This window comes from Pteropus vampyrus, unplaced genomic scaffold (assembly GCF_000151845.1).
Source record: "Pteropus vampyrus isolate Shadow unplaced genomic scaffold, Pvam_2.0 Scaffold19, whole genome shotgun sequence".
Taxonomy (NCBI): Eukaryota; Metazoa; Chordata; class Mammalia; order Chiroptera; family Pteropodidae; genus Pteropus; species Pteropus vampyrus.
The window spans coordinates 2,177,247-2,185,832 of NW_011888800.1; the positions used below are offsets into that span (position 1 = coordinate 2,177,247).

The 8,586-nt window shown below is 32.8% G+C and overlaps 1 pseudogene; it reads left to right on the forward strand.

Annotated features, from left to right (window-relative positions):
- The first annotated feature begins 2,230 nt into the window (after positions 1–2,230).
- LOC111736456 lies at positions 2,231–2,348 on the forward strand (annotated as a pseudogene).
- Positions 2,349–8,586: the final 6,238 nt, after the last annotated feature.

Below are 8,586 nucleotides of genomic sequence, written 5' to 3' on the forward strand. Positions count from 1 at the left end.
GTTGAAATATTTGTAGTTTATGGAGATGTGTAAAAAATGACTTTATGTATTAATGTCTATGTTATTCATATTTCTATACACTAAATGTAATAAATGTAACTTGAATGTAACAATAAGAGGATTAACACTGTGGGTAGAGTTAATATGTGTTTATCTGAAACTTAGCAGATAAAAAGATACTGCCAAAATAAACAAGCCAAAAGTGAGAATGGACATTCAAAGTACATTATTGTGTTACTGGAACATCTGGTACTAACACTGTCAAGTTTACATATGTTCTCAAATACTTATTTATGTAACAATCAAATGCTAAGCATTCCAGCTGCACTTGTAAACTTTTTATGAACTGAAGTCATATGCACAAGCTCAGCTAAATATACTTGACAGAGGGAGGAGCGTGAGGAAACTATTAACTCTCAAAACTGAAGTTTGATTGCAGTCAGCCTTCTGGCAAGTCTTATAAACTGGTGTTTGGTATGTGAGCCGAACTGCTGGCTCATGTGAGATTTATTTCATTCTAGTAAGTAGAATCAGAAATATCTAATCGATGGGTCAAAAATCATGATTTGGCAGCTACCTTTTGGGGACATATACTCAGGAAAGAAAATCATATGTAGATTAAAAAAATAGAGCAAAGGACATGATGACGTAAAGTCATTAAGAAAAGAGTATTTGATACTAAAGTGAAAAAGTATTTTCCCCAACATATCCTATAGCTAGCACAGGTAGTCTGACTGTGGCAATGCTTAAATTAGAATAGAATGAATAGGATGTGCTTTAGTATGATGATCATCTAGTATTACTCCTAATAAAAACTAGTTACGTGAAACTTGCCCCCTTAGAGGTTTTTCTTTTTTTCCCCATTCCTGCAAGTGGTTGTGTAGTGTCATTTTTTAAAATAGAGAGCAGTCTTCTTACTCTTTTTTCCATACATACATATAATTCAAGATAACTACAAAAATTTTTTTTTGTCTTCAAAATGTCAGAGGGATTTATATAATGTAAATATAGTCTTTTAATCATTACCAAATAGATGGCCTTCCTTATGATTATTATCTAGGTTTAGCACTTTGTGTTCAATGGTTTAGGACAAGAAAGCAAAAAAAAGAAAAAAAGTTAAAATTAAAAAGATAGAAATGGCATTTAGATCTGCTTTAAGTACAGTTATCTGAAATGTTCTCTTGTTTTGACTTATTCCAGAAGGAAAACTTGAAACAATGAGTAAATGAGTATAAGTTACAAAGAGGCATATTTTAGCTCAACATAAGGATTTTTAAAATAGAGTTGTCCAACAGAATGGATTGTTTCAGGAAATGATGAGCTCCTTTGCTAAAGATATCCAAATTGAGACCGGATGAGCATATGCCAAGGATGCTGCAGGAAACATTTCTGCACTGTGTGGGAGGTTAGCCAACAGAAGATGATGTCTTAGGTTCCTTCCAACGCTAAATTTTATAATCTTATGACTATTCCAAACATGAATAACTGCTTTAATGATACAAACTCCGAGGCCTGGTTAAGAAAATGAAAAAGAAGAAAAACAAAGCAAAGCAAAACAAAACAAAACAACAAACTAACCTTACTTGGGTTCCAGGGAAAGCAGACTATAATATGAAGAAGTTGTTTGTTTAATGCTGAGATAAGAAAAGTTACAACACTCTAAAAGTATATGCTTTATGATGTATGTAATTATTTTATAAAATTTAGTACAAACAATACGGCGTGCATTTCTAAAAGAATAAGAAATCATTTACTGAATTACTGAATTGTACAAAACAGGAAGATAAGAAGGTAGGCAGAAAGCTAATGAAGGACTGAGCGAAGTTTTCATCGGTCTCACATTCTTATGGAGATAAAAATTAGAGAGATCATGATTAAGTGCCCCAGGATCTCAATTAGGAACCCAGAAGTCCACATACTAGAAAAGCAGAGACAAATAGAAGGTAGATTGAGCATTACTAAATCTGCAAGTGAGTCCCAGAATTAGAATAAGGTAATCATCCAACACTCTATTGGCCAACAAGATCCATAGAAAAAGTAACATCTGTAGTTTAGTAAACATAATAGTTGGCATTAATAATAATAATAATAATAAAAACCAGACATGACAAAAAACAGGACAAAAAACAAAACCATATCAGTAGATGACCCATTTATTGGAATTATCAGGTTGGATAAAAAGAGCTCTAATTAATAGGCTCAAAAATAAATAAGATACAGATTTTACAGAGTCTATGGCCATGCCACCCTGAACGTGCCTGATCTCATCTGATCTTGGAAGCTAAGCAGGGTCGGGCCTGGTTAGTACTTGGATGGGAGACCACCTAGAACACCAGGTGCTGTAGGTGTTAAAAAAAAAAAAAGAATTTACAGATTCCAGAGAACTAGAATTTATATAAAAACAAGAATCAAATAGAAATTCCAAGACTAAAAAAATTTAATAACTGATATTAAAAATAGGTAGGTTAAATAGAATATTGGAAGCTGAAGAGAAGATAAATGATCTGATCTGGAAGAAATGCCAGAAAGTATTTGAGTTGAAATTTGATCAATAAAATGAATGATACCAAAAAGTTTGTAGCTATAACATAAGACTGATAAAAAATATACCTAATTAGTGGCCCAGAAGGTAGAGAAGAGAAAAAAAATAGGACAAAAAAAATTGCAAAAATAAAGGCAAAGAATTTCCAAAGTAAAAGACATCAAGGCAAAGAACATCACACCAAGTCACATCATAGTAAAACAGCTGAAAACTAAAGACAAAGAAAAAAAAAAAAAACTCTTGAAAATAGCCAAAGGGAAAAAATATACCTTAGCCTCGCAGGTCCAGAAATAAAAACGATACCTGACTTCTCAATGAAAATAATGAAAGACAGATAACGGATTGACATTTTCAAGCTGCTGAAAGAAAACTGTCACTCTAGGATTTTATATTCATCAAAAATACCCTCCAAAAGTGAAAGTGAAATAAAGACATTGGCAGCCAAACAAAAAGCAAGTGAAATTGTTGCCTGTATATCCTCCCCCAAATAAATATGAAAGTGAGTTCTGCTGGCAAAATGAAAATGATTCTCAATGGAAACAGAAACTCAACACGAAGAGTAAAAATGTGGGTAAATATAAATAAATACCAACTGTACAATAACTATATAATTATGATGTAACAGCAATTATAATATCTTCTAGGGGAATAAAACATATGTAGAACTAAAATGATAACAATAACAAAGAGTAGTGATATAGAACTTAAAATATTCTAAGGTCCTAGCATTGTCCAAGAAATTTTAAACATATGGAATCATATTAGGTTGTAGTAAGTCCAGGCTCTACAGTGTATTCTTTAGAAAAGGTACTAACACATAGTAAAAGAATGTACTAACAAACCAATAATGGGGAATGTAGATTAATGAAAGAAGTATGATTAACCTTAAACAATGTAAAAGAGGAAAAGAAGGAACATGAAACATGAGAAAAGCAGAAAATCGATATGTATAATCATAAATACATGAATAATTACATTAAAAGTTATTGTTCCAATTAAAAGGCAAATATTTTCAAACTGGATTAAAAAAAATAGATGATACCTATATTTTTTAAATATAAGGAGAGAAAAGGTTAGAAGTAAAAGGATGAAAAAATATACACCATGGAAACACTAACAAAAAAGCTGATGCAGTTATTCTGCTTTTAAAGTGGATGATTATAAAAGAAAATTCATCAGAAAGATACAACAATTCCAACTTTGTTTTCACACACCTTCAAATTTGAAAAAACTTAAGAGGACAAATTCATGCAATGACCTCTCTCAGTTACTGGTAAAGAAAGGAAAGAAAAAAATCAGCAAAGATACAGAAGATCTAAAGAATAATTTTAATAAAACTTCCTTAATTGGTATATATATGTAACATTGCACTCAACAATGATAGAATGTTCATTATTTACAAGGGCACATACATCACTGACAAAACTAATCATGTACTGGGCCATAAAACGAGTCTCAACAAATTGCAAGAAACTAAAATAACCTAGAGTACATTCTTTGACCACCGTATTGTTGCTCCGTACCCTACACTAAGACTACAACAAATGTGAACCACCAGAAGTGTTCCACTGCAGAAACTGATCCAGAAATCATTTTTAAATGTTTAAAACTATACTATAAAATAAATGTATATTTATTTTTAGTAATCACCAAAAAATCTGCATAGTACATGTTTTGATTAACTTTTTACACATGAAAAATATGTAAAATTGCCTTTCTTAAATGTTTTTGTCTATGAATCAAGTTCCTCATTTTAGAGACTACACATACCTAGGATTACTAATATAATAAAGATTATAGTTGAATTGAAAAGTTTGTTATTAAAAAAGAGCCAACTCGTCAACTTATTTAACATATTTAGTCGATTGCCACAAAACTAAGAACACCTTGAGCATGTCTGACTATACAGTCCAGTGCTAGCAGGTGCCCAATGGGAAATATTTTGAACACGCAGGGTCTCCTTGGAATGAGAGAGACCATCACTAATCTTCATGCTTCTCTGGTGGACAAGGCAATCTATCTGAGAAAAGTACTTTTTCTCTTAACTTAGTTTCTACATCTACTGTGAAAAATAAGCCAAATTTAAAGAAACAAGGTAAAATCAAAAACCCAAACCAAAAACCAAGGTAATCGATATGAAAAGGATCTGCTTTCATTGTTATGGTTAGAGGTAGCTGATAGAACCTAAACCCTGATTTCTTGTCTCTTGCCAAATTCTACTGGAGTGACAATAGAAATATAACTCTAAAAATACATCTGTAGTCATGCAGCAAAGTTAGAGGGGTGCTACCAGCATCCAAGAATGAGAAAGAATTTCTGAAAGGTATAAAGCAAAATTGGGAAAGAAAAACTGAGAAAGAACTGCAACAAAGTTGAGATTGGAAAACCCAAGAAGGAAAAGAAAGGACATTACGTGCAAAGAATTTTTATACTTTTCACCTCTTTGCCATTTTACATGGGGTTATGTGAAAATCAGTCCACTCGACCTTCTAAACCACTAAACTTATCTTTGGCTTGTTCTTTGTATAATTCAGCCCAAATGATTTTTTAAAAACCACTAATCATTTAATTTTCACAGCAACTTTTAAAAAAATAAGCTATTAGCTGCTCAAATGTCACTAAAGATATTAAATAAATTTCCCAAAATAACTTTGTTTCCATAAAGGTTACATTGTTTTATTTGTGGAGTTTGATGCTTCTTTGGGCTTGTGTTGGGTATTCTTGAATGTTTGGTTCTTGGTTATCTATTTATATTTATAAGCAAGGATCTTGATTATCGAGTATTGTTACCTGGAGTATATTTCCAGTGACAATGTTCACTTGTCTCTGGGAGCGAAAATAATTACATGGTGCTGGCCACAATGTCAGGCTGGCTTGTGTACATAGCAGTCTTTTGGGTGGGCACACTTCCTTGCCTTTTGATGCTTATTAATCGGGGAGAACTCATCTCATCAAAATCATTTTTGGGACTCTCCCACATCATATTTGGATTTCTGAATGCGTGGCTTTATCCTGTATATAGTAGAGTTAGAACTTGGAAGGAAAGATGGAAAACAGGACAGAGCCTGAGAAAACAGGCTGGAAGTAATATGAAATGAAAACCAGTCAGTAGGGGAGCAAAGCAGGAATAACGCTGGGTTTCAGGTCTTCGTGGGATGTTGTAATCTTAGTGTTGCCTACAGAGCGGGATGGCTGGCAGATGTCAGATGCTTGAGCCCTGAAGTGTAAAGCACCAGATAAGATGAGCATTTCTGATTTCATCTGCCTAATGGAAAAAGAGCTTCTCATATCCTGAGTCACTGTTCTCCACTGGTTCTGGGGCAGATGGTGTAGACTACAGTTGGATGCTCTTCATGTGGCCATCTGGAATGGGCCTACGGCAAGGCAGAGATCCTGGAGAAAGTATCATTTTCCTTTGTTAATGCTACAGTACTCTGACTGACCATTCCATTCTCTTACGCCTATCTCATTATCTCAAAGGATTCTCTTATTTTCTGCTATTTACTTGTGATGGGCCTGGGGTTGTTCTATAGAAGCATTATTTTTTATCTCTAAGCTTGTCAAGAAAAAAGACTTTTGCTTTATTTTTTTAAAGCTATATTTCCCTCTTATATAGCGTACCACATAAAAATTATATGAATATCTATTTCTATAAAACTTCCTGCAAAAATTGACATTTCTGTCCAAATACTAAAATGTTCTTTAAGCAAACAAAATCATTTTTCTTTTCTTCTTTCACTTTCTAATTTGAAGGTTATTTCAAAATAATTAGAAAATATAATTAAATATATAAGTAAGTTTTCTTGGTCTGTCTTGTGTAAACGAAACAACAAAACATCTCATGTTCAGTTATTTAAGATCATGTGGCAAACCATTTATTTTAAATATAAGGAAAGCAAGGCCAAATTACACCACTTGAAAATGAACCTAGCCTGGAGGTATAGAAGTGACTTGAAGGAGTAAAAGGAAGGGTGTTCCAGCTCAGTGAAATTTGTTCTTCACCTCACTGCCAGCGTCACTCTCCAATGTTAATGTCCTTCTTTTTATATGCCAGAATCTTTCTACTTCTCAAGCCTCACCATGAATGTGTATCTCCATTTGTGGATTACTGACACTTGTGGTTAAGAAATAGTAAGAATAGGTGAATAAGCACGGAAAGTAAAAGAAATCTGTGATAATAATACATGTTAGGGAAGCTGCAAACCTCATAAACTGGAAAAACAATGTGAGCTCTACACCAGTGGGGCAGAGCATGATAAGAGTGGGTTTCAGAGCCAGAGACATCGAGCATGAACTCTGAGTGAGGATTACAGAAGATAACTAGAAAAGTGCCTGATAGCAGACATTCTGGCAATTTCCCCTTCACGTGACAGTAATAACATACCTGCAGGCAGAGCTTGAACATGGTCATATATGTTGAGTTAAGTAATAGCTGAGAAATCTTTCATGTTTTTCAGATAGAGATGGACCAAAATAATATCTTTCAATTCTAATCTCTTATATTTAATAGTAGATGCAGAAGAAAATAAATATTCTTAAATTGAGGAAAATTATAATGCTGCTAAGAAAATTATTAATGATATCTTGAGTAGATTATACAAAAATGTATTCCAGTTATGTTGTTTATATTCTTGATAATGAATTAGTGTGATTGTAGCATTTGGTAATGGAATAATGTTGAGGTTGGCAAACTTATTCTGTAAAGAACCAATTAGTAAATATTTTAGGCTTTGCAGGCCAAGAGGCAAAATTGAGGATATTTATAGAACATAACAAATTATAACATATCTAACAAAATGGAAAACAAATTGCTTTATTAAAATTCAAAATATAATAATCAGGAACATTTAAGAAAATAGATGTCTACTAATAAGAAGAATGTCCTTTTTTTTTTTTTACTTTTGTAATAAAGTTTCACTTAATAAGGGTTCAAAGTTAGTATTTCCTGGCATCAAAATAGTTGCAAATGTTCATTGGTAAAAACCCTCTTTAGCTTGTGGGCGTTATCAAAATGGCAGCAATTGGGCTCTGGTCTGTGGGCCTCAGTTCACTGACTTCTACAGAAATGTGCTTGAAAGCTACCATGGTCTGGCCTTTAAAAAAAATGAAGTGTGTATTTCTGGGCTCTCTATTCTGTTTCATTGATCTATGTGTCTGTTTTTATGCCAGTACCACGTTGTTTTGATTACTATAGCCTTGTAGTATTGTTTGATATCTGGTAGTGTGATAACTCCAAGTTTGTTCTTTTTTCTCCAGATTGCTGTGGCTATTCAGGATCTTTAGCACTTCCATATAATTTTAGAATTATTTGTTCTAGTTCAGTGAAAAATACCATTGGTAATTTGACAGAGATTGCATTAAATCTAGAGATTGCTTTGGGTAGTATGGTCATTTTAACAATGTTAATTCTTCCTATCGTGAACACAGTATATGCTTCCATTTATTTGTATCTTCAATTTCTTTTTTCAGTGTGTTATACTTTCCCAAGTACAGATCTTTTTCTTCCTTGGTTAAATTTATTCCTAGGTATTTTTTTGGTTAAATTTATTCCTAGGTATTTTTTTATGCAGTTGTAAGTAGGATTGTTTTTTTAATCTCTTTCTGGTAAGTTTGTTACTTGTGTATAAAAATGTAACTAATTTCTGAATATTAATTTTGTATCCTGCTACTTTACTAAATTCATTTATCAGTTCTAATAGTCTATGTCAAAGGAGACAAGAATATACAGTATATGGTGTTGGGAAAACTGGACAGATACATGCAAAAAACAAAACAAAACAACTAGACTACTTTCTTACATCTTATATATAAACTCAAAATGGATTAAAGACTTAAATGTAAGATCCGAAACCATGAAACTCCTAGAAGAAAGCATAGGCAGTAAACCCTTTGATGTTGCTCTGAGTAATATTTTCTCTGATATAATTTCTCGAGCAAGGAAAACAAAAGAAAAAAAATAAACAAATGGGACTACATCAAACTAAAAAGGAAACCTGCACAGCAAAGGGAACCATTAACAAAATGAAAAAATCTACAGAATGAGA